A 25293-nucleotide genomic window follows, 5' to 3' on the forward strand; every position below is an offset into this window, starting at 1 on the left:
CCGATACGTACCAAGTTACATTTGTGCTCCTGCTACCATCCTACTCTAAAAATTTTGTCTGTGTCCTGGGATATGGAAATCATTTCCTAACTTGTTTCTCTTCCACATTGGCCAGCATTAGCCAGGATAAATAATTATTTGCTAATATAAATTTAATCATGTGACCCATTCTTGGCTTTTTTATGTATGTGGGGTTCTTTTCCCCTTCTCTGTCTCACTTCAACATTGAGGCTAATTTTGGAAGATAAGGAGGTAGCTAGGCAAAGAAGAGGGAAAATAACACCGAAGGAAGGGTGCCTTAGTGGCTCAGTCAGTTAAGCCGCTGCCTTCAGCTCGGGTCATGATCCCAGGATCCTGGGATCGAGTCCTGCATCAAGATCCTTGCTCAGTGGGAAGCCTGCTTCTCTCTCTGCCTCTGCCTGCCTCTCTGGCTGCTTGTGTGCTGTCTCTCTCTCTCTCTCTCTCTCTCTCTCTCTGTCAAATAAATAAATAAATAAAATCTTAAAAAAAAAAAAGAATACTGACGGAACAACCAATGCAGAGTCCTCACATATCCAAAAGTCTAGTTGTTTTGAGGATTTTCAAGCATAGTGTGAGATTTTCAAATTTGTCTTTGAAGAGATATGGGTTAGTATGCTTCGAGCATAGGGGATCAAAAATGTTTGAAACAAGATTCCTATGGGCCTTGTATGCCATACTAGAATTTTATATATGACACATAATTTGATATATATTTTATAGAGACAATTATGGTGGCAGCAAAATGAAAATATAGAGGACATGTTGTCTTGTGATAAGAGGGAACAAAAATTCCATTTATGAAACTGTTGTATTAATGTACGTAAAATAGAGTGAAATAGTGAATTATGATAATGGTAGTGAGGAACAGGTGCAAACATATCTAGGTATTAAGGACATTGAATGAAGAGAACTTCATTGATTAGATGAGAAAATTTTATCCTAATTTTAGGTGTCATTACTGTCTAAGTATTTCATTAATTAAGAAGTAGAGTTACTGATGCAGGTTATAAAACCACATATTTTAATAATGTAATCTCAAAAATGGTAACTTAAAGCAAACATCACTACGCATGCATGCTCATTTTGAAACTTTCATTTCTGTATTAAAATACATTTCTCTTCTGTTTATTCATTTTTGATATATTGAGATAAATTTCAACATATATTGCCCTTAGCTCCAAATTAAATTTGAAGTGTGCATAAATGATTTACCAATTTGGCTTCTGTGAGTTAAATTTCCATTTTATTTCTTATTGCTCACATCCCTTATAGTGCTACCAATTCTCTTCTTTCTTGACATGACTTGGTTGAAGTTTCCTGTGCATGAATAACTTTTTCTAAAATTGTTTAAGATGGAATTGAATGGAAAGATATGTACAAGAATCAGAGATTCTATAATCTGTTCTTTTACCTGCTACCAAATAGCAGTATGGCTTTGTGCAAATGCTTTTTTATATTTGAGCCTTTGAAATGAGATCAAATAACAGTGCTACCTGCCTTGTAAGACTATTTTGAAGACCACACTAAATAATGTGTGAAAAAGCTTTGAAAATGGCAAAGAACACACATAAAAATTTTAAGTTAGCTTTTATTTTATTATGAGGTTAGTTACACCAATGCAGAATCATTTAGCTAATGCATATAATCAACCTAAAGAAGAAAATTAAATTGTACTCTTAGAGACTTAAAGTTCACAGAGCTAATAGCATTTAGATTAAATTTAAATGCACACATTTTTAGTTATAAAGGAAGTTACAGTTCCCTTGGTCAAACATCAAAATCATAGACTAGAACGTATTGAAAAAATAATTAACACTAAACCTCTCACCCACACACATATGTGTTGGAGTAGGAATGTATTGCCTATAGATATGTCTTAAGATTTGAGGTAAATTTTCTCATTTATAATCTTAAATATCATATTATAAATTCAGTGATGAAATATACATGTATCTATTTTCCTCATCACTTTGAAAGAGGCCACTCCACAGAGCCACACTCTCAGAGTGCAGGAAAGTCAGTTTGCCTTTGAAGAAGGACCAGCCTAAACCTGGCTGGATCATTAGAGTAGTCTCATAAAATATTAACATTAGAAGGTATTCTCATGGCCATCTCTTCCAACCTTAAGCCCTACACAAGAACATCACTTTTTTTTTTTTTTAAGATTTTATTTATTTGTCAGAGACAGAGGGAGAGAGAGCGAGCGAGCACAGGCAGACAGAGAGGCAGGCAGAGGCAGAGGGAGAAGCAGGCTCTCCGCTGAGCAAGGAGCCTGATGTGGGACTCGATCCCAGGACCCTGGGATCATGACCTGAGCCGAAGGCAGCTGCTTAACCAACTGAGCCACCCAGGCGTCCCAAGAACATCACTTTTGATAGTTACATAGAATGAACCTGTTGGCTAACAGTGAATTCTTAGGCAGACCATACTAATGCAGTGCTATGAAGATAGCGTGCTCCTTAATGTACAAAATCTCCATGAAGTTCTTATCCTTCAGTCCATGTCTCTGACCTTAACATCACCACCTCTCTCCTCTTACAAAAGGTTTTTGAAGATATCGGCCCTGTTTCTTATCGTTTTCCAAGATAATATTTCCAGTTTTAGTTTTCAACCATTTTTCATTGTAGTGATTGGGATTGGCCATGCCTTCTTTGGGAGTCTGTCCCTAGGTATGTTTTGCAAGAATTCAGAATAAGACAAACAGTATTTCAGGTGTGGTTTGACAAGGACTATATAATTCACTGTGGCTATTAAACTTGTTGTTCTAGGTATTTCTTTTCTATTAATGAATGCTGAGATTGCAGCTCTGAAACTATTGACCCTTAGGACTATGGGGACAATTAATACCCTAAGTGTATTTCATATAAACTGCCTTTAAAGACATATCCTTCACCCTACACTATAATCGTTTAGTTTTTTAATCTAAGCATCCTTACCTTTGGCATCATTATATTTCATTTTGACAGTCTTGGCCCTCCATTAAACCTATGGAGACATTTTTAAATCCCAGTTTTGTGTCAGTCACAGATTCACAGATTTAATAAGCACTGTTTCTTATGTCTTCTTGCAAGTCAATATTAAAATGCTGAACAAGAAAAGATCAAGGACAACAGGGTTACTGTCTAATGAAATAATGTATCTGAAAGCGATTTGCAAACACTATTTTATATTCATCTTTGGTTTTGTGTCCTTCCTTCTGTTTTATACTTCTCCCTTTATAATCCGACCTTATGGAGAATTTCTCCTCTGCAGTCTTCATAGTTTAACTTTCCTTCCAATAACCTCTTTACCATCAGAAATCATTTCTAATTGTATGATACAGATTTTGCTTTTAGAACTTTCTAAGTCCTCTTTTCTTTTAGAAACTTTCTCCCCAAGTGTTAACTCCCTGGGTTTTTTTAGTATATTATTTTCCTTTGTTTGTGGTTAAAATTCCTTAATTTGTATTTTTCAAATGTCTGTTGTATGGAGGTGAGCACGGTTGATGCTGTGGGGCACACAATGATCCGTATGATATTCTAGGGACTCAAAGAGTTTGTAGGCCAGTAGGAAATCTGGGGTTGTGAATTATAAGTGTGCTTCTCTCACTTCCTTTCTCTTAGTTCTTCTCTGGAGTCATTAAGTATGGTTTTAAGCCAGCCCTTATCCCCACAAAGAAGTATTCCTTGTGCTTTTAGATATTTTCTGTACTCATATTGCTTTTCAGCATATTTGCAGTGTTTTCAGCTCCCTGTCTTCATGTGGTCCTTGGATTGTCTAAGATTGCTCCAAAATCTTTTAAGCCCACGTGAATCTGCTTCACAGTTTCTCAGTAGTTACTCAGGACTTACAGACTCATGTTCAACTCACTGACTTTAGTCAAATATATATATGCGTTAGGGTTTTTATTATAGAGCATGTTCTCTCTCTCACTCTCTTACTCTTTCTATCTCTCAATCCCCCTGTATCTATGTACATTAAAATATCCTACCTATGTATATGATATAGTATGCTAATACACACTTACGTGGGTATGCATAGTCAAGATACTTTATTCATATATGCTTAAAGTATATATTTCTAATATATACTATATAGATATTTCTATTATATATATATACATATTTTTAATACAATTTGTTAAACATTTTGATCAGAGCTTAAAATTGATTAAAAATGAAGAAATCGCCACCACCAGAAAAACACAGACTCCTTGTCCACACTACTAAGCATTTTCTTCCACTCTTAAACCACCTCACATTTCCCAAACACCAGAAATCTACATTTTATTTGGTTATTAACTAAAACAGGAAAATACCAGTTAAGAGCAGGTTGAGACTCTACTCAACCTCAACCCATAGGGCACTCAGCAGTTAGATAAGTTACCGTACCACATTGCTGGTATAAAATCTAACCCCTATCCTGACAATAAATGCCACAGATGCACTCTAGTACCCAAAGCAAGGAGCAATTCAATCCTTTTCATTCACTACTAAATTTAAATTTTTTCCAGTCTTTCCTGTGAGACACACTGTAACCCAGTTGTGATTTGATAAAGACCAAATAATTATTATTTTTAAGATTTTATCCATTTATTTGATAGACAGAGATCACAAGTTGGCAGAGAGGCAGGCAGAGAGAGAGGGGGAAGCAGGCTTCCTGCTGAGCAGAGAGCCGGATGTGGGGCTTGATCCAGGACCCTGGCATCATGACCTGAGCCAAAAGCAGAGGCTTTAATCCACTGAGCCACCCAGGCGCCCCAGGACCAAATAATTCATTACAGTGTTAAACTTGATGTTCTAAATATTCCTTTTCTATTAATGAACGCTGAGACTGCAGCCTGAAGTTGTTGGTCATTAAGTTTCACTCTAATGTCACTCTAATCTATGTAATGATATACCATTACATAGATTCACATGCAGTTGTGATAAGTAATTCAGAGTGATCCCATATACCCTATGCAGAGTTTTATTCCTATTGGTAACCTTTTGTAGAACTGTAGTACAATATCTAATGTTACAACCAGGGAACTGACATAGAGAAAATCTACTTATCTTATTTAGGTTGTCAGTTTTACTTATACTTGTGGGTATTTACATTTTGTTTCCTAAATTTTATCACATATGTAGGTATATATGTACACAGTCAAAATACGGAACAGTTCTATTACCACAATTCCTCCTGTTAACCGTCTATACTTACCCCCGCCCCTCCCAAGTAAAGCCTGCACCGTGGGTTGTATCTTACTGAAATACAGCATCACTTAAAATTATTTTCTTGAGTTGTTAACAGGAAATTACAAATGCAGTAATAAAATTTTTAGGTCACCAAGATTCATGTTTTATTTAACTGCTGAACTCTTGCTATTAGAGGAAAGGAATGATTAGTAGTTCTCATTTACAAAGTGACATTTACATTAAGCAACAAATTCTCTAGCGGTGCATTACTTTATTTATCATATGATCCTGGGTGTGTATAGTAATGTGTAAACATTTTCCTATAGCTGGGTGTATGGTACACTTTTATTCAATAACACAAATAGATTTCCATATTCAATCAGGGTATCTAATTTTTAAATTAGGTTTTCACAGTACTGGTGATGAGGCAAACATGTTGAATCATAACATTTTTATGGATCTCCCGAATATCTATGTATTTCTAAAACCCATTATCAAAAAATAATTTCTGATTTTATTCTATATTTCTGGTCCAAATTTTTTCAAGTTATTTGTGTTAATAAAATAGCATTTCTTATATTATACCCTTATTTTTGGAATAGTCCACTAATATCATGGCTATATTATGCCAAACAATATATTATTATCAAATAAATGAGTGACTAAATTACAGTGAAACCATCTAATTCATTTATTCATCATATATTTTAAAACAACTGGCTTTTTGCATCATGTAGATCAAACATCCAGATGACTAAATGTTTAATTTTTAATTATTTTCAACACAAGGTAAATATAATTAAAAACTAATGAGATCACCTCCTTCATGGTATTTATTTGTACTATTAGAGGTAAGATGGAGAAAGATTAGTAATGATGCTTTTTCATGGGTTCATAATTGCTCAAACGGGATCTTTAAATATGAAGGAATACTTAAGATTATGTTACTGCTACCCTTAAAATATTTCAAGGGTTTCTTTAGTGGTTAGTGCGGTAAAATTTAGGGCAACCCTAGGAAGAACTTGCTGAGGGAAACAAAATTATCACATGCCTATAATGAATTTTATTCCAGGTTGGTACTTTCAGATATGATACTTTGAAATAATGACAACTTTTTGTAATACTGTTTTTCATTTTAAGAGAAAAAACTGAGTAATATGGTCATTGCTGTGATTCCAATCCAGGTTCATAAGACTTTTAAAGTCCTGCCTTTATCGATAGTGAGACTTGAATCGAAGTATATGTTCAGACAACTGATGAGCACTTAGCAAAGACCTTCAGGGGAAGAAAATACCACTAGGATCTAGAAGGGATCGTGGTTCTCCATTTTGAAAAAAATATTCCCTAATAACTTTCTGAGTTTTGCCTATGTTTCCTGAGTTCTTTCAGAGTTTAATGTTGACATTCAAGATAATTGTTGGAGGAAGAACCATATTTCTTGGGAATACATGTACATAAACAATAACGGTTGCCAAATTTTCTAAGACTGTGGAAGAAGGCCAACATAGCAACTACTTGGAACTAAGGGACTGATCAGAATTTCTTTTTTTTTTTTTATTTTTTTTATTTTTTTATAGATTTTATTTATTTATTTGACAGACAGAGATCACAAGTAGGCAGAGAGGCAGGCAGAGAGAGAGAGGAGGAAGCAGGCTCCCTGCTGAGCAGAGAGCCCAATGCGGGACTCGATCCCAGGACCCTGAGATCATGACCTGAGCCGAAGGCAGCGGCTTAACCCACTGAGCCACCCAGGTGCCCTGATCAGAATTTCTTATAAAATGTTTTATTTCAAGATATTATCAAGTAGAAAAGGACATCTTTGTAAGATCACATCACAAAATTGCAGTATTAGAATACCAACCTAAAACCTACTATTTTTGGCATTGTGCTGACCGAAATATATAGATTGAAAAACAAAACAAAACAAAACAAAATTCAGGACCTTCTTTGTGTTTCTTTACTATAGAATCTTATGATGGCTTTCTGAAATCTTCATTTATAATATCAGATATAAGAGCATTGATTTGGAGTGAGCTAGCCTTAGATTAAGAATCTCAGCCCTTGTGAAATAAATCTATGGTTTGACATTAAGTCCTTAGGGAAAAACAAAAAACAAAAACAAAACAAAACAAAACAAAAAGAATCTCAGCATTACCTGGTGCTAGCTATATGACCCTGCCCAGGGTTAGCTGACTTATGTCTATCCCTACTTTTCATAGCAATGTATAAGAATATGCATTTATTTCATTTGATTCTTGGGAGAATTGGTTTAGATAATAGATGCTTTTTGGAAGCTGGAAGATAATAAGTACTTAATAAAAGAAAAGGTAAGATGTCATTAATAAATGATAGAACCATATATAAAAAAGAACTTTGGGTTATTAGAATTTAGAAAGGATTGTATCAGTTACTATACTTTCCATGCTAAAATGAAGGTGTGGAAATAGTTGATCATTAACCCATTTTTATTGTTAGTATAAATATTGGAGACATTAATAATACTTTGCTTTTGCTTTATACTACCTCTTTACAATAGAGAGGGAACATAATCAGAGTTTCAATAACAGGATTCTGGACCTAAACATTTTACTTCTAAGAATTTATTATAAATGTATTAACTGATATGTGTACATAGATGAATACAGACATCAGTTATATCATCTTATAATAAAATCCTGGGCATTTGCTTATTTTCAACTAGGACACATTATGAGCAGATTATATTGTATGCATATGATAGATATTCACAGATAGAAATGAATAGGGTTGATGATAGAGAACAGGAGTGATCTTCATGGTGTATGAAATAAAAGGAATAGAGCAAAATAGGTAGATGTATAAAAATCCATACACAGACTCACATTCATACATGCATAAAGTATTTCTGAGAGGAAGTTCTGAAATTTGAAATTGGTTTCTTCTAAGGGGTACATGTCTTGCTTTGAAGGGAGATTTGCTTTTGTATTTCTTGTATTTTTTATCATGCATATAAAATGTAAAAATTAGCTTAAAATATTCATGGAAAGAAATAAATAGCAAAGCAAACAATAGCTGTCTCAGGATGGTTGGCATATGATTGACTTATATTCATGTGTGTGTGTATGTGGTGTATCTGAGTTATGCTCTAATTCTCTAAGATGTATATTTCTTTTGTAATAAATATAATTTTTAAAGAGATAGAATCAGTTGGCAGATTCATAAAGGTAATTTGAAATGAACTTTATTCCACTTTACCATTAATCTGTGCACTGGTTTTTAGCATTTTTGTGTAATTTCAATATAAACTTTAAGCAGTAGCTTTACTTTTTTTTTTTTTTTTTTTTTTTTTTAGCCCTAATTATCAGCCATCTCAGGACAATATAATCACCTTCTTAAATTTTAACTTTATAAGATTATTCCCACATTTTTACAAATATAGACAGCAGAAACAATAAACTAAACCCAAATTGTCTTTGTATCATCTTATATTGTTCTTAATAATACCCTTTGGAATTATATTATTCCTCACTTTTGCTTCTGCAGCTAAGATAAGTCATAGCTTAAGTAAAATTAGAATGCCTTTGTTCATTTCAAAAACATTTTTAAAATGCAGCCTATTTTTGCATTGAAAGTGGTAGTAGTTGAATATTAGTTGGCATTATTATATAGATGTTAGGGGGAAGAAAGTTAAATATTGTGTCCCATAAAGGTAGGCCAGTTATTATTTAGGTTAACAGGACTCCCAGAAATAGGTAGAAATCAACAATCTTCTGACCTAAAGTTAAAATACAAGTCACACATCTGACTATTTCCTCTATAGACAGAGATGTGTTTAAATAAGTAGATTTTTTTCTTGAAGGAAATACAGCCATCGCAACATAAAACAATTTGCTGCTGTAAGGGCAGGATTTATGAGCTTCAGCCACTGCTGACTGGCCGGCATCATTTGCTGGTACATAGTAGATGATGGTTAAACATTTCTTGACTTTTGTAATTTTTTAACATTAGTCTGCAAGTTGAATTAGTTGAAATGTAAAGAAAATTGAACTATAGATCTTTCTGTTGTTTTAACTATCTTCAATGAGGAGATAAGAAAACGTCTATAGATGGAAGACAGAATGCTGACGTATCTGTTGGAATCAGGGCCCTAGAGAACCTTCTTATGTAAATCTGTTTAAATTCTATTTAGTGATATTCCTGGTATATTTTGAGATTGATCACACAGTTCACAGCAACTCTATTTTTCAAAGATACTTTATAAACATATTTTGATACACTTTTTTTGTGCTTGTCTCCTTTGAAGAGTCCCTGTAACCATTCAGCCAGGTGTTGGGAAGATATGTAGTAGCTGAGCGTCCTTCTGACACTATCCTCAGAATCAGCTTTGGAGATGCTTTTACCCTGTCCGTCTTCTTCAGCAGCCAGGCAGAGTGCTGACTCCTTCACAGCAGTGAGGAACTCTTCTGGCTCCAGAAGTAAGTTGACTACATTCAGTTTGATTGTTGCCAGTGCTTTTAAAAATAGTTAGAGGAAATATTGCAAATTAATGTACAAATTAAAACCAGGATTATTCATCACTGACTATTTCAATTTTTGACTTTTATCTTTCTGGAGACATAGTTACTACTTTTTATGTTGATAACCTATATCTTTGTGGGGTTTTCTGAGATTTTTTTCAGGATTGCTTCACATGATTATCCTGATTCATATTTACAGCTTTGAGACATAGAGAGGGGAGAGATTAAAATAATAATGTTTGCACATGAGCAAATGCAGTCCTCATGACCAGATATTTTATTAAAGTTGCTTATCTAATGAATTAAGAAGATGGAATCAAGTCTCCGGTCTTTTGATTCTTAAATATCGAGTTCCTTTTCTATGACTGTGATCTCCAGTAGTATATGGAGGGTAAGGGACTGGTGCAGGAAATGACATTTCTCTTGATTGGTTGGTTTACTGAGTGATGTGTTCTCTGTGTCCTTGAAGGAGAGTTTATGGCAACTTATAAATATGCATACTAAAAAATAAAAGAGAAATCACAGGTAGGAATGTGGATTGAAATTGGGACATGAAGGGATTATACCAGATGCGTAATGTAATATATTATACACCACCCCCAGACCAGTTCCCAGCTGCATATTTATCTTTGGACTTTATAATTACTAGATATATCAGGCAAATACAATAATTATCTGATTGTTTATATTTATAGGATTTGAAAAGTAAAAACAGTATTTGGGGAAATGTTCAGACTTCACTAGTTCATACTTATAATCCTACTGCTTTGCCATTTTTCTAGTTTATTTCATTTAAATTTGATATATTTCTCTTTTCCCTTCTCCCAAATACTTGTATAGGCATCCCTTGCTTCTCTTAGGATATATTTGTGTCAAAATGTCACCATACAAAGTGATTATGAATGCATTTTTATAGACATTAAAAGTTTGATTTATCCTAGATAATTTATTTTAATTAGGTGCTTGGCAATTAAGATTTCCTTGAAGAGAATGGGTAGAACACATTTAATAATCTTAGTTTTCTTTTACAACATATTAACAGCTTCGATATGCCATCAACAGTTAGGTTTATGTCCTTAAGGGAACAGAGAGACTGTTGTTAAGAATTTATTTCTGAATTGTGGTGCTATCTATTGCATAGTTAAAACAGGGATTCATTATGTTGTTGCTAATATACTCAAAGTAATGTAGGACTACTTTTAAGACATAAACAAATAGGATATATTAATTTATATTAAATTTAATTCATTACAACTGTAACTGTAGCATCAAATGATGAGTCTGACTATGCAGTAGATTACAAATCATTATTTTACTGTAGGTTTTATTCTGTGCATATTTTATTACCTTGCATGCTTTTTTTTACATCATTTATTCATTTATTTTAAAAATTCCTTTCACTGTTTTTGTTCTTGTGTTTTTTTATTGAGTAAAGCAACTTGAGGGAGACATTTCAGATTTTTCCAGGTTTTGCTTTTTTTAAAGAAATGGAGGACCCCGACTAAGCCTGAGTTGATTTCACACATTTTGAAGATACAGAAATATATAAGGTTTGTTTCTTAAAGGCATCCCCACAAGAACCTACAGAGATTTTATATGTCTGAACAATAAATTAGATACTTAATAAATTTTTGTTTTCCACAGATAAGGCGACCTTTCTAAATAACATGTCTGACTTTATGAATGCTGGTAACAGGAAATATATTTACTCACATAGATTCTCTAGTGTAAATCACAAGACTAGTGAATTCAAATACATTTTCATTTACTAATGACTATAATCAAGGCCAAAGGATTTACTTAATTAACCTGGCAATAGAAGGCTAAACAGAAATAATTTATATATTGAGAAGGACTCTTCTGAGTTAATGCTTAATTCAATTTTTAAATTACCAGTCCATTAGTCTGCAGAAGTAGAACCTCCTTTTCCCTTTCTATTTTTTCTTTGGAGTAACACTAGGCTGAAAGTCTTGCATGGAATTAATCACCCTGAAAAAAGAGAAAGTAAATACATTCCTAATTAGGTTCCTCAAATTTCAAATAGCTCATTGAAAATTCATAGCACATCCATTAAAATCCCTTTAAAAATAAATGGAATACTAGGAACTTTCTTAGAAAAAGTAAAGCATGGAGAAGTAGTAAAATAATAAGGCAATGGAATAGCTATTCGTTACTCATATAGGACAGTTGAGGTAGTGGTGGTGGTTATGATGCTTATTTTTCTCATTGTGGCATTTTCAATTAGTCTTGGCCAGTGAAATAGTACTTTTGTCTGTTTCTACTGTTCCTTCTTGTTTAACTAAAGCACTGTGATAAAATTAAATAATAACAGGAAATGTGAATGCCTGTCTAAATATATACATATGTATATAATTTACTATATACATAGCAGTAATGATAATCTCTCTAGAAAGCTAATATGCCTTATAAATATTAAAGATTCTTACTGATATTAAATATATAATTTTTTTCTGAAACAAATTTCCCTATGTTTAAGACTTGTAAATTATCAGCTCTGATAACATTAATATATATATATATATATATATATATATTTACATTTAATACCTTTGGGTATATATTTACATAATTGAAATTATCTTAGATGCTTGAGCCATAAAAACACAGATGGAAGGGGCCCCTGGGTGGCTCAGTCAGTTAAGTGTCTGACTCTTGATCTCAGCTTATGTCTTTATCTCAGGGTCATGAGTTTAAGCTCCGTAACTGGGCTGCATGCTCTATGTGGAGCCTAGTTAGGGAAAAAAAAAGAGAAAGGAAACAGAAGGAAAATTAGAAATATTGGTAGGAAAAAAAGTAATATGTTAACTATGAATGCTAAAAGGGTTAATGAATTATGTTCAATAGCCCTGAAAGGTAGAGCAAAGAGGAAATATCTGCTCATTTTAAAAAAGAAGAGAGAGTAAAATTCTCAAAGAAAGGAAATTCTAAAAAGAAAAAAAAAAGGCAGACTTTTGAAATGACTCTCACAAATACATGCATTCAGTGCCAGTCAATTCCAAATTAATTACATCTAATTACCTAAGTGCCTTAAATTTAACAATTTAACGTGTTGCTAACTAACCTATTGGTCATCTTGCCAAATACTCTTTTTTTTTTTTTTTAAGATTTTATTTACTTATTTGACAGAGAGAGATCACAAGTAGGCAGAGAGGCAGGCAGAGGGAGAGAGGGAAGCAGGCTTCCTGCTGAGCAGAGAGCCCAATGCAGGGCTCGATCCCAGGACCCTGAGATCATGACCTGAGCTGAAGGCAGAGGCTTTAACCCACCGAGCCACCTAGGCACGGCTCTTTTTGATATTCTTGAGCTCCAAAAATATCACTGTATACCAGAAAAAATAGGAATCATCTTCTCTCCTTTCCCCTTCATTCTACAGATTCTATCACCTAATAGAGTCAAATTTACTTGGAAAAATTTTCTTGAATTTATTCATTTTTCTCCATTCAGGACCATTAGTACCCTCGTCCCAACTACCATAATCTCTCCATGAGGCTAGCCCAGAGGCTTCCTAAATTATCTGCTCACACACTTTGATGCACCAATTCTGGCTATTCTCCATAGGCAGGCCGAGAGAGTAATACAAAGTACAAACTGACATGTCCTACCTATTTAAAGACCATTACTCTTAGAATATACACAGGATTTCTCATCATGGCTTACTATGCTCGAGTGGTTTAGCACTTTCTAATTGTCCCCGTCTTGTTTCACACCGTGCTACTCACCTCTCCTGCACCCCAGGTATAGAGGTCACTCAGTCTTTCTTCCACATCATGTAACCTACCCCCAAAGTCTTTGCATGTGGTTATTTCTCCCTCAACAGATCACCACTCCCAACTCCTTTTTGCCTGGTATCTCAACACAGTAGTCTCTTCCTGAAGGTAGACTTTCTTCGGTCATGTCCTGTTACCATATGGTTTCACAGCACTGTATAACTGAAATCCATTTCAAGTTTCTGTCTTTTCGTGCAGTTATCTAACGTTGACCTCCCTTTCAGAATGTAAGCACTATAAGGCCGTGATCCATGTCCATTTTGCTCATCATGGAAACCTCTTTTTATTTTTTAGGTGCTATAAACATAGGCTCTCTCCCTTCTCCCCAGCACCACCCCACTGTGGGGGTTTCAAGGACATCAAATGTAATAGAAATTTTAAGCATCAATGATGAAATCTCTTCGTTTGGGGTTTTCTTGATGTCAAAGTTTGACCCAGTTTTATTGCAAGCTTGCCATTCTCAGTTGGTGTTTATTTTTCCAGTGCCTTTATACTGCTACCTTCTCCCCTTCTTAATCTTGCTGCATTCCTCAAGGTCTTAGTTTCTGATAGGTAGTGGGTCAAGACCCTGCCCTTATTGTTATGAAGCAGGTAGAAATGAATCCAATTGGAATTTTTGTTTAAAAAAAACTATAGATCAATAGGCAAGATCAAGGTAGTCCAATGCAAAAATAACTACTATAATATAACTAGTGATGAAAAGCTACAAATAGTCTTGTTAGCTCAGTGGAAAAAGAAGTTTTTCCATCTGAGATTATGCAAAATGCTACTTAGTATAAGTAGAATTTGAGCCTTAGAGATAGGTTTCAACATTGGAATATTGTTAATGTGCTGATGTATTGTCTCACTTAGGTAAAAATTCCAGAAGCTAGAGAGATAATGCACAGTTCTCCCAAAAGCCCTTAAGTACTGACACCAAAACTAAAAATGTCGTAGCTGGCAATACTTGATGTAGAAAGGCCACTGCTCTCTCTGTCTACTGTTAGTGTCAGCTCTGTGGGTTGCTAATAGCTCTTACTGTGATACTATACTATACAATATACTATACTATAGTTCTTACTGTGAAGTGCCCTGGGATGAGGTCGGAATAAATGTTTTGCTTTAGGAGGTAGTGATTACTTTACATTTAGGACCAGGAGAGATTGATGTCATGTGGAGAATATTCCTGGCAACTGACATTAAATGTATGGCAACAATCTTAATTGCAAAGCATTGGCTATGAAACTCATAGGAAAAAAAAATGTGTACAGACTTAACCCAAGTTATTATCCCAGTTATTGTGATGACCACCCTGTTTCATGCCTAGTTAACTTCCCTTCTATCACTGTAGGCTGCACTGGGAGTATTTTAACATATGTCAGATTTAGAATTCTCTGGGTAAACTGAGGCATCTCAGTTTACATCTCAGAGTGTAGGAGACTTTATAGCAAGGAAAACAACTGGGGGTACCAAGACTTCATTTAGAGAAAAATCTATGTTTTACTACAGCAAGAAACTCACAGACTAAAAGAATCCGTGTAGGCCACACTGATTATAAACACTAACTTAATATTACTAACGACTTATGAAGGGGAATGCACAATGAAATTATAAAACTACATAGAAATATGTGTGAAAAAAAATCAGGGACTTTGTAGATATATCAATACCAGCTAGAAACATTAATAGTTTAGGAAAACCTAGGGATTTTATTTCAAAAAGTGCTAATTTAGAGATCTAAGACAGTTACCTTAGATTATATGGTTTTGACATAGAAGTATTTAATATCTAGAATGTTGGAGAATCCTGAAGATATTTTATCACCCAGAAGGATAAGTAAAAGACACCAATTCAGAATGTGAACAAGCAGGAGGAGATAGGTTAGTCTCAAATGATTACCTTTTCCATCATCCTCATTACATAGGTAAAGCTGAATGATGACTGTGAATTGGCAGGTAGTAGCTTAGTTTCATTTGTCTAATTAATCTTAAACCTTCAGTCTTTAGGAATATTGAAGGTGTAATTTACTTGACATACAAAAGCATTTTCCCCTTGTATTTATATAAAATATCAGGAGCATAAGATTTGGCAACTAAGGTAAAAGCTTTGTTGCTGAGGTGAAAGCAACTTTTTTAAGGTGACTGTTCGTCTTAGTGTCAGGCAATTAATTCTAAATCCATAATAAGAATCTGGCTCTCTTTTTGATCACTTGCAAGCAAATATGGACTAATGTTCTAAAGCCTGAAGTTTTAACATACTGTTTAATATCTGAAAAACAAATAACCTTTTAATACCTGCTTACTTATTTATGTCTTGAAGATAGAATTCCATTACAGGAAAATGAATGCCTTTTAGATTATTTCAATAGCTACTACAGTAATGACTTCAATGCAGAAATAATCCACAGTTGAAAACATACATTCATTATTTATAAGGAGACAGAAAAGGGAGAGTAACTTTTTGTAAGGAGAATTCTCTACTTAAAAGAGATGACTGAAAAGGAAGTACTGACACAAATATATGTAATTGTATATAATTTTAATGTAATATTTTCACTTAAGATTATATTTTGGAACACTTTTCAATATTTCTTGTATGTATCTTGAAATGTAATGGTGAAACTTAAAATTTTAGGTCAGGTTTAGTTAAATAATGATTCTGTTTAATAACTCTAATAATGATGAGGTAGACCTATGGCAATCATGGATTTTGTTGATGTAGTTATATTCAAATGTCTCCAGTCTGGAAGCTGGTATCCACGAATGAGTCACATAATAGTAAGTCCAGCAGAAATCCAACATCTGAATCACTTCTTGGGTTTGTTCTCTATTCATCTTAATATGTAAGCAACTTTTATTAAAGGAATAGAGACATTCTTTAAAATCCTTTGGTAATGCTTTACTGTGGTTTGTGGGCAATTTCTCAGTGGTTTACCTGATTTCATTTGAAGACAAAATCCATATATATGACTCCTTGTGCAAGGGTATTCATGTATAGGGATCTATAATATCTCAGTATGGATCATAATGATAAATAAGGAAGATATTGAAGAAAATATCCAATAAGAATCTAGCAATCATCAAGTCTAAGTCCAGCTCATCTTTCTCCAGTCTTAGTATTATCGTTATAGTTATTTTTGTCACATGATACCCACATGAACAAGTAATTAGACCTCAGAAATTATCAAGTCTTTCCTCTACACCTAGGCAAGTATTTTGTTGAAATGTTTTTTTTTTTAAATGCTTTTGTTTCTCAGGATATTTCTTGAGCTACCTTCAAAAATAAGTGCAGACTTTAATAAAATAGAAACGTCAGTCTATAAGACATACCATGATATGAAAAAGTCTAATTATAGATTCAATTCAATCTCAATCGAAATACTCGGATGTTTTTTCATGAATATCAACAAACTGACTCTGAAGTTCATATGGACGGGCACAAGACACAGAATAGCCAACATAATATTGAAGAATAAAACGTTAGGGGACTGGTGCTACCCAACTTTAAAACTTAACTATAAAGCTACTTACTATAAAGCTACAGTAATAAAAAAGGTATGGGATTAGTGAAAGAATAGTCATATAGATCCGTGGAACAGAGTAGAGAGCCCAGAAATGGATTCCCACAAATGTAGTCAACTCATCTCTGACAGAGGAACAAAAGAAGAACAATGGAGCAGAGAGTCTCTTCAACAAACAGTTCAGGAACAACTGGACATACACATGTAAAAAATGAATCTAGACACAGATCTTAATACCTTCACAAAACTTAACTCAAAATGGATCAGAGCTCTATGTGCTAAGCAGTACAATAAAACATCTAGAAGATAACATGGGAGAAAACCTAGGTAACATTGCATATGGTGTTGCCTTTTTACATAAAACACCTGAGAAGCAATCCAGGAAAATAACGGATAAGCTGAACTTCATTAAAGTTAAAAATGTTAAAAAGTTAAAGTTAAAATTCACTTGAAGTTCTCTGTGAAAGAGAACTTCAAGTGAATGAGAAGGCAAGCCACAGATTGGGAGAAAGTATTTACAAAAGACATATCCAATAAGGACTATTATCCAAAACATACAAAGAACTTTCAGAACTCGACCATGAAAATACAAATAACATGCTTTAAAAAGGAGACAAAGACCTTAATAGATACCTCACCAAAGGATGTATACAGATGCCTCCCCCCAAAAATATGAAATATGCTCCACGTCATGTGTCATCAGGGAAATGCAAAGTAAAACAACAATGAGCTGCTATTTCACACCTATTAGAATGGAAAAACTTGGACCACTGACAACTCAAGTGTTGCTGAGGATATAGAGCAACTGGAACTCATACGCTGCTGGTGGGAATGCAAAATAGTACCGCACTTTGGAAGACAGTTTGCCTGTTCCTTACAAAATGAAACATACTCTTCCATAAGATCCAGAAATCATCCTTCTTGATATTTGCTCAAAAGGATTAAAAACATATGTCCATACAAAAATATGGACACAGATTTGTATAGCATCTTTACTCATAATTGCCAAAACTTGGAAGCAACCAAGATGCCCTTCAGTAGGTGAGAGGATAAAGAAACTGTACATCCAGACGATGAAATTATTCAGGACTAAAAAGAAAGGAGCTATCAAGCCATGAAAAGACATGGAAGAAACTTAAATGCCTGTTAGGTAGTGAAAGAAGCCAGATTGAAAAGGTTACATTCTGTGTGATTCCAACTACATAACACTGGGAAAGGAAAAATTACCAAAACAACAAAAAAGATCAGTGGTTGCCAAGTGTTTAGGGTATGAGGGTAAATAGAACATGGAGAATTTAGGGCAGTAAAAATACTCTGTGTGACACCTTAATGATGGATATCTGTCATTATATATTTGTCTAAACCCATAGAATGTGGAACACCAAGAGTGAATGAAAATATAGTCTATGTATGGGTTTTTTGGTCACTATGGTGTATCAAGTTTACATTCATTATTTTTAGCAAATATTCCATCATAGTGGAGATTATTAATAACAGAAGAGTGTTTACATGTGTGAGCCAAGGAGGAGATGAGTAATTTCTTTGCTTTCCCCTCAATTTTGCTATGAATCTTAAACTGCTCTGAAAAAATAGTCTTAAAAAAAGGGGGGAATATAAATGTATCCTTAGTTTCATTGTTGAATTTTCTTTTATGTTTCAGGTCTTAAATAAATTCCTTATATATTATGAGATATTATTATATATGTAATGCCCATATTTGATATGAAATGGTTTCTCATTCTCATATTAACTTGTATTTACTTGATTTATTAATAAGGTTGAGAATCTTTGCATGAATTTATTGGCCTTTCAGATTTCCTTTTTGGTAAAGTCCTTTGTTAATTTTTATATTAGGTCATGTTTTTCTTATTAGATTATAGTAGTTTTTTAAAAATGTATTTTGCATTCGAGTCTTTTGTGGATTTCTTGAGTTATATAAAATTTCCCGTAACCTATGGCTAGTGTTTTCTCTTTAATGGTGTTTTACCGTATTCATCAAGGACTAGTTAAATTCAGGGGTTGAGGTAGGCATTATGTATTTTTCTTCCTAAATGATACACAAACTCATAAGATAATGGGTAATACACAGCTTTGTTTTAATGCCTGCACCAGACCCTTGACACTCAAAAGGGCATAAGTGGGGAATAATATATAGCTTATATTTTTTACCCACTCAGGAGTTGTTTACATACACTAAAGTAAAAGTAGAGTAGGCATTATAGAATTGTTGCTACAGCTGGCTGGTGCCCAAGGAAACTTGACCCTTGCTCATCTAGACAGGAAGCAGCACCTCCCTCAAAGAGTCTGCAGGTACAGTAGTGGTGATATGGATGAGATTATGTTGCCTCAGACTGTACTGCGGAGATGGCCATTAAATACCCTCTTTTATGGTGTCAGCTGAGAGTTTTCCTACATCGTTCTTAGTGTAGGTCTGTGAGCAATCTGGGGCTTACCTAGTAACCCAGAGATAATTTTTAAATATAAAGCTGCCACCACATTTAACATTTCATACATAGGATGATCTCTGAATTCACTGTATTTTATTGTCATTAAGTTTTCATCAGATTTTTTTGCTATCTACTAATTATAGTTCTTAATTTGAGAAAGTAAATCATTTTTAGAAAGAGGAATTTGAATGAAGGATCCCAAGTTCCAAGAAAGGGAATGTCCCCAGCAAGTCCTTGTCCAGATAAAATATTTTCACTTTAATTTGGCAAATTTACCAACTGTTTCTTTTGGTTTGGGGAATGTGGAGTTTCTTTCTTTCTTTCTTTCTTTCTTTCTTTTTTTTTTTTTGCATTGTTTAAGCTATTCTCTGTTATTGAAGAAATAAAGATATTTTCTTATATGTTTTTTTAGAATTTTAAAAGTCTCTTCACATTTTTTATATAGTGTGGAAATTAACATGGATTTGGAGTAAAGTTCAGTTCTATTTTCTTTTTTTTCCATACTGAAAACCAGTTGCTCTAATGCTGGTTATTGAAAATGCCATTCATTCCCATTGAATTGAAACTCTAATGTTGCCATAACCAGAGCTTTCATATATGCACAGACATATTTCTTGGTTTTTCTGTCTTATTGTTCTCCTCATCAGACCTGCACAAGTACCATGCTGTAATTTAATTATTCTACTTACAAGTTTTGATCATAAAATAAATGAATCCACTGCTTTTGTTTCTCCTTCAAGATTTCATTGGCTAATAATGTTGGCTTTTTATTTTTTAATCTTCTGTTTCAATGTTGGGAATGGGCAAGTTTGGTGAAAAAAATCATGTGTTAAATTTTACTGGAGTTACATTTGCTGTAGTAATTTTTATTTTGGTTTGGGAAAACATAGTTTTTTAAAAAAAACTTAATATTAAATTTATCTATCCATGAACTTATTCAGGTCCTATAATAAAGTTTTATTTCTTTCTCCTTATAAGTCTTGCATTTTTTCTATTTCTTCACAAACTTTTGTATTTTTATGAATGAGCTTCTAAAATGTTATATTTTTTTAAAAGATTGTATTGTATGTAACTGTTGAATCACTAAAATCTACACCTGAGACTAATATTAAACTGTATGTTAACTAACTGGAATTTAAATAAAAACTTGAGAAAAGAAAGAAAAAGAAACCTAAAAAAAAAAAAAAAAAGATTGTGTCTATATAGTAATGTTGTATTTAATCCTTATGTCTTCTAAGGAACCTTGATAAATATATTAGTTTTTGTTATTTGCAGTGGTTCTTATAATTATATAATTTTATTTATATATTTATATGAATAGCATTATTACAATTTCCTTTGTATTATATTTCTATTATTTAATTGAACAGGTTAGGAGATCTCTTAAACAGTGATCAATGCAAATGGTGAATGTGGCCATTCTTACATTTTTCTGGATTTTAAGGGAACTGTTTCTCATGTTTTGCCATAGTGGATGATGTTTGTTTTAGATTCTTTTATGGTAAGTACTAATTTGGGATATATACACTTTTATCAAATTATAAAAGCACAATTGTACTTTATACCATTTTCTCTGTAGTGAACATTATATGGAGTTTCTATTGCAATAATCAGTTTAATTTTTAATGGATCATGACGATGGAGCTCATCAAAACCTAACCCAGTGTTTGACTGTCTTTAATGTGTTCTTTTTTCCCCAATTTACACTGTAGTCTGCATTAAAATACCATTATGGAAACTCATGGCTTATTACTTTTTTTTTTAATTTGGGTTGGGATGGGCGGGATTATGCTTTGAAACCCTCAAAATGAAATAATACTCATATTTTTAGAAGTTCTTCCATCTCCAGAATCATGTCCTCTACTTCTATAAAGCTTGATTTTGGCATATTTAAATACAAAATTTTTATGATAACTGGAAATAGAATGATCAATCTAATTTCTAGTTGGACTCTAGAAGTAAGTAGGAAATACATTTTTTAAATAAAAAGGCAAGTAAGTAGATAATCACATAATTGAATAGAATTTTAAAAGAGCTTGACTTTACAGTTGAAAGATTAAAGATTTTTCATTTGAGCTTCCACAGACAATTAATGGAAGAAACTGGCTTATATTCTTCTAGGATATAACTTTAAAATTTTATAGTTCTTTTTGGGCCTGTTTTACGGATAAAATCTCTTGGCTTTCCATGTTTCAATTTAATTCTTTGATCATCCTCTCTCTAAATACCCCTGTTTACTTCCATTGTCCAGTGGTCATTGTTGTTATGATTACTATCATGATTATGGCTTAATGTTTTACTTAAAAATTTCTTCTTATTTTATTGGAACATTTAACACTTATAGAAAGGTTCATAAAACATATGTACATTTTAATGAATAACTACATTGTGGGTAACTGAAACTAGCACTTACTTCAAGAAATAGAACATTGTCATCATCCTTCTCTGCTTCTTATCTGAAATGTCATAAAATAATCTAAGCTATGTGATAATAATTTGTTTCCTTTTAGAGTTTCACTTCCTATATAAACTTCTTTAACCAATATTGTTACTTTTGTCAGATTTTGAACTTTATAGGAGTGGATTAATATTGTACTTACCATTTGAAGCTTTCTGTTTTGCTTATAATTCTGCTTTTAATATTTTAGAATGTATTTCAGTTGTTACATATAGATGCAAATTGTAAATATTCATCACTTTATAGTGGCATATTAATATACTAAAATTTATTTATCTCTTTTTAATGGATGTTTAGTTAATCTCAAGTTTAAAGGTATGCAAATAAAGAACATTTTTGCACATACGCATAGATTTTTCAGCAGATATCCTATATGTACTTTGTTAGATTTCTACTCACTTACTAAGTCCAGTTTTTTTGGTCAGTTCTCTGGAGTTTTCTAAAGGATTATATCATTTTCAAAGATTTTTTTTCTTCCTTCCCAGTCTATGTAACTTTTATTTCCTTTTCATGTCTTATTGTGTTAACTAGGACTCCCAGTATGCTATTGTATAGGAGTGCTGAAAGGGAGCATTCTTGCATTCTTTCCAGTCTTAAAGGGAAAACATCTAGAAAACATCTAGAAATCATCTCTCAATAAGTATGATATTAGCTGTAAGCATTTTGAAGATTTTATTACCAGATTGAGGTAGTTCTCTTTTATTACTAGTTGACTGAGAATTTTTATCATGAAAGGCTATTAGATTTTGTGAAATGTTTTTTTCTGTATCAATTTTATATATACCTTAATTTGTTTGTTGATATTATGGAACATTGATTTTCAGTTTTTGAAATACCCTTGTATGCCTAGAATAACTCATTTATCTATTATTTATTTTATCATTGGATTCAGTTTTTAATGTTTTAAGGATTCTGACATTTATGTTAAAGAGAATTCTTGGACTGTAATTTTCTATTCTTACAGTCTCTTTATCTGGTTTTAGTATTAGGCTAATGCCTGCCACATAGAATGAGTTAAGGAGTGCTACTTCTGCTTCTTTTTTTTATGGAAGAATTTGTATAGAATCAATATCATTTCACATTAAATGTTTGGTAGAATTCACTAGTGAGTCAGTTTAAGTAGGTGCTTTGATTTTTAGAAAATTGTTAATTGTTGATTCAATATCATTAAGAAACAGAGCCTATTCTCTTATTATGCTTTTAATGTCCATTCAGTCAGTGTAGATGACACTCTTATTTCTGATATTAGTAATCTGTATCATCTGTTTTTATTTTTTTGCTTTTGTATTTGTTTTGATTAGCCTGTTGAGAAGTTTATCAACTTTATCAATCTTTTTTTTTTAAGATTTTATTTATGTATTTGACAGAGATCACAGGTTGACAGAGAGGCAGTTAGAGAGAAAGGAAGGGAAGCAGGCTCCCTGCTGAGCAGAGAGCTTGATGTGGGGTTCTATCCCAGGACCCTGGGATCATGACCTGAGCTGAAGGCAGAGGCTTAACCCATGGAGCCATCCAGGTGCCCCTCTCAATCTTTTCTAACACCCAGATTTAGGTTATGTTGATTATTTTCTATTATTTTTCTGTTTTTTATTTAATTGTTTTCTTCTCTGATTTTTTTTATCATTTGTTTTCTTCTATTTACTTTAGTTTAATATTGTTCATCTTTCTCTATGGTCCAAGGGTGGAAACTTAGGTTTTTGATTTTGTATCTTCTTTTTTCTAATATATGGATTTCATGCTACAAATTTCCCCATAAGCAGTGCTTTTGCTGTATTTTGCTATTTTGATCATTAGTATTTTTTCCATTTAGTTCAGAATATTTCTAAATTCTCTTGAGTCTTCTGAGCTATTAGTTATTTAGAAGTGTGTTTCTTCATATACAATTATTTTTATATTTTGAGCTCTCTTTTTTATTGGTTTAATAACATTACTTTTAATAGTCAACTAAGAACATATTCTCTATGTTTTCTATTCTTTTATATTTGTTAAGGTGTGTTTTATGGCTTGGATTGTGCTTGGTGAATGTTCCATATGAGCTTGAGAAGAATGTGTTCTGCTGTTGGATGGAGTATTCTATAAGTGTCAGTTATTTCAAGCTAATTGGTGGTTCAGTTTAGTTCTAATTTTCTGCCAGCTGGAAATTTCAGTTACTAAAAGAGGGATCTTGAAGTCTCCAGCTACAATAGTGGGATCATCTGTTTCTTTTTGCAGTTCTGTCAGTTTTTTCCTCATGTCTTTTGATGCTCTGCTATAAGGTACATGCATGTTAACGACTGTTATGTCATCTTGAACAATTGACTCTTGTCATTATGTAATGTTCTTCTTTATCCATGATAATCTGTTCTGAAGTCAGCTTTGTCTAAAATTGAGTTATGTCAACTTGTTTTTTGTTTTCTGATTAGTATTAGTATGATCAATCTTCATCCTTTTTATTTATTTTTTTAGACTTTTTTTTTAAGATTTTATATTTATTTATTTGACAGACAGAGATCACAAGTAGGCAGAGAGAGAGGAGGAAGCAGGCTCCCCGCTGAGCAGAGAGCCTGATGTGGGGCTTGATCCTAGGACCCTGGGACCATGACCTGAGCTGAAAGCCAAGGCTTTAACCCACTGAGCCACTCAGGCACCCCTCTTCATCCTTTTTATCCTTTTTAATCAGTGTTTCTTTATATGTAAAATAGGGTTCTTGTAGAAAACATATAGTTAAGCATTTTTTAAACTTAAACCAGATAATCTCTATCTTTTTCTTGGAATATTTATACCATTTCTATTTAAAATATTGTTGAAATAGCTGGATTAATTTTTGCAATGTTTTAACTTTTTCTCTTCATTGTACTTGTTCTTTTTAATTTTTTAACTGCTTCCATTTTTCTGACTCTTCTGATTTTAATTGAACATTTTATATGATTTCATTTTCTCTCTCCTCTTAACGTATTAATTATACATTTGTTTAAAAGATTTTTTTAAGTGGTTGCCCTAGATTTTGAAAAATACATTTACAGGGCGCCTGAGTGGCTCAGTTATCAAGCTTCTGCCTTAAGCTCAGGCCCAGATCCCAGGACCCTGAGATGGAGCCCTGCATCAGGTTCCCTGCTCAGCAAGAAGCCTGCTTCTCCCTCTCCTACTCCCCTTGCTTGTGTTCCCTCTCTCACTGTCTCTCTCTGTCAAATATATAAATAAAAAATATTTAAAAAGAAAAAAGAAAAATATATTTACTTCTAATTAAGTCCACTTTTAAATAACGCTATACTAGTTCACAAGTATGCACGTAACAGAGCATTCCCAATTTCTTCTTCCTATCCCTTGTAGTATTGTTGTCATTCATTTTACATAGCCATATATTTATTCATGTAAAACATTGTTATGATTATGATTATGCTTTTGAAATAAATAGCTATCTTTTAAATCAATTAAGAATAAGACAGTAT

At 33.1% G+C, this 25293-nt stretch overlaps 1 protein-coding gene across 5 annotated transcripts in view; it reads left to right on the forward strand.

Annotated features, from left to right (window-relative positions):
- LRFN5 (leucine rich repeat and fibronectin type III domain containing 5) overlaps positions 1 to 25293 on the forward strand; it is a 250284-nt gene that overhangs the window by 104609 nt on the left and 120382 nt on the right. For all 5 annotated transcript variants that reach the window (XM_013048930.2, XM_013048931.2, XM_013048929.2 and 2 more), the window contains exon 2: positions 9460 to 9631. The gene's annotated coding sequence lies outside the window, so the exon portion shown is untranslated. The remainder of the gene's footprint in view (positions 1 to 9459; positions 9632 to 25293) is intronic.

Source organism: Mustela putorius, unplaced genomic scaffold (assembly GCF_011764305.1).
Source record: "Mustela putorius furo isolate JIRA1106 unplaced genomic scaffold, ASM1176430v1.1 tig00003898_pilon_pilon_pilon, whole genome shotgun sequence".
In the NCBI taxonomy this organism is placed as follows: Eukaryota; Metazoa; Chordata; class Mammalia; order Carnivora; family Mustelidae; genus Mustela; species Mustela putorius.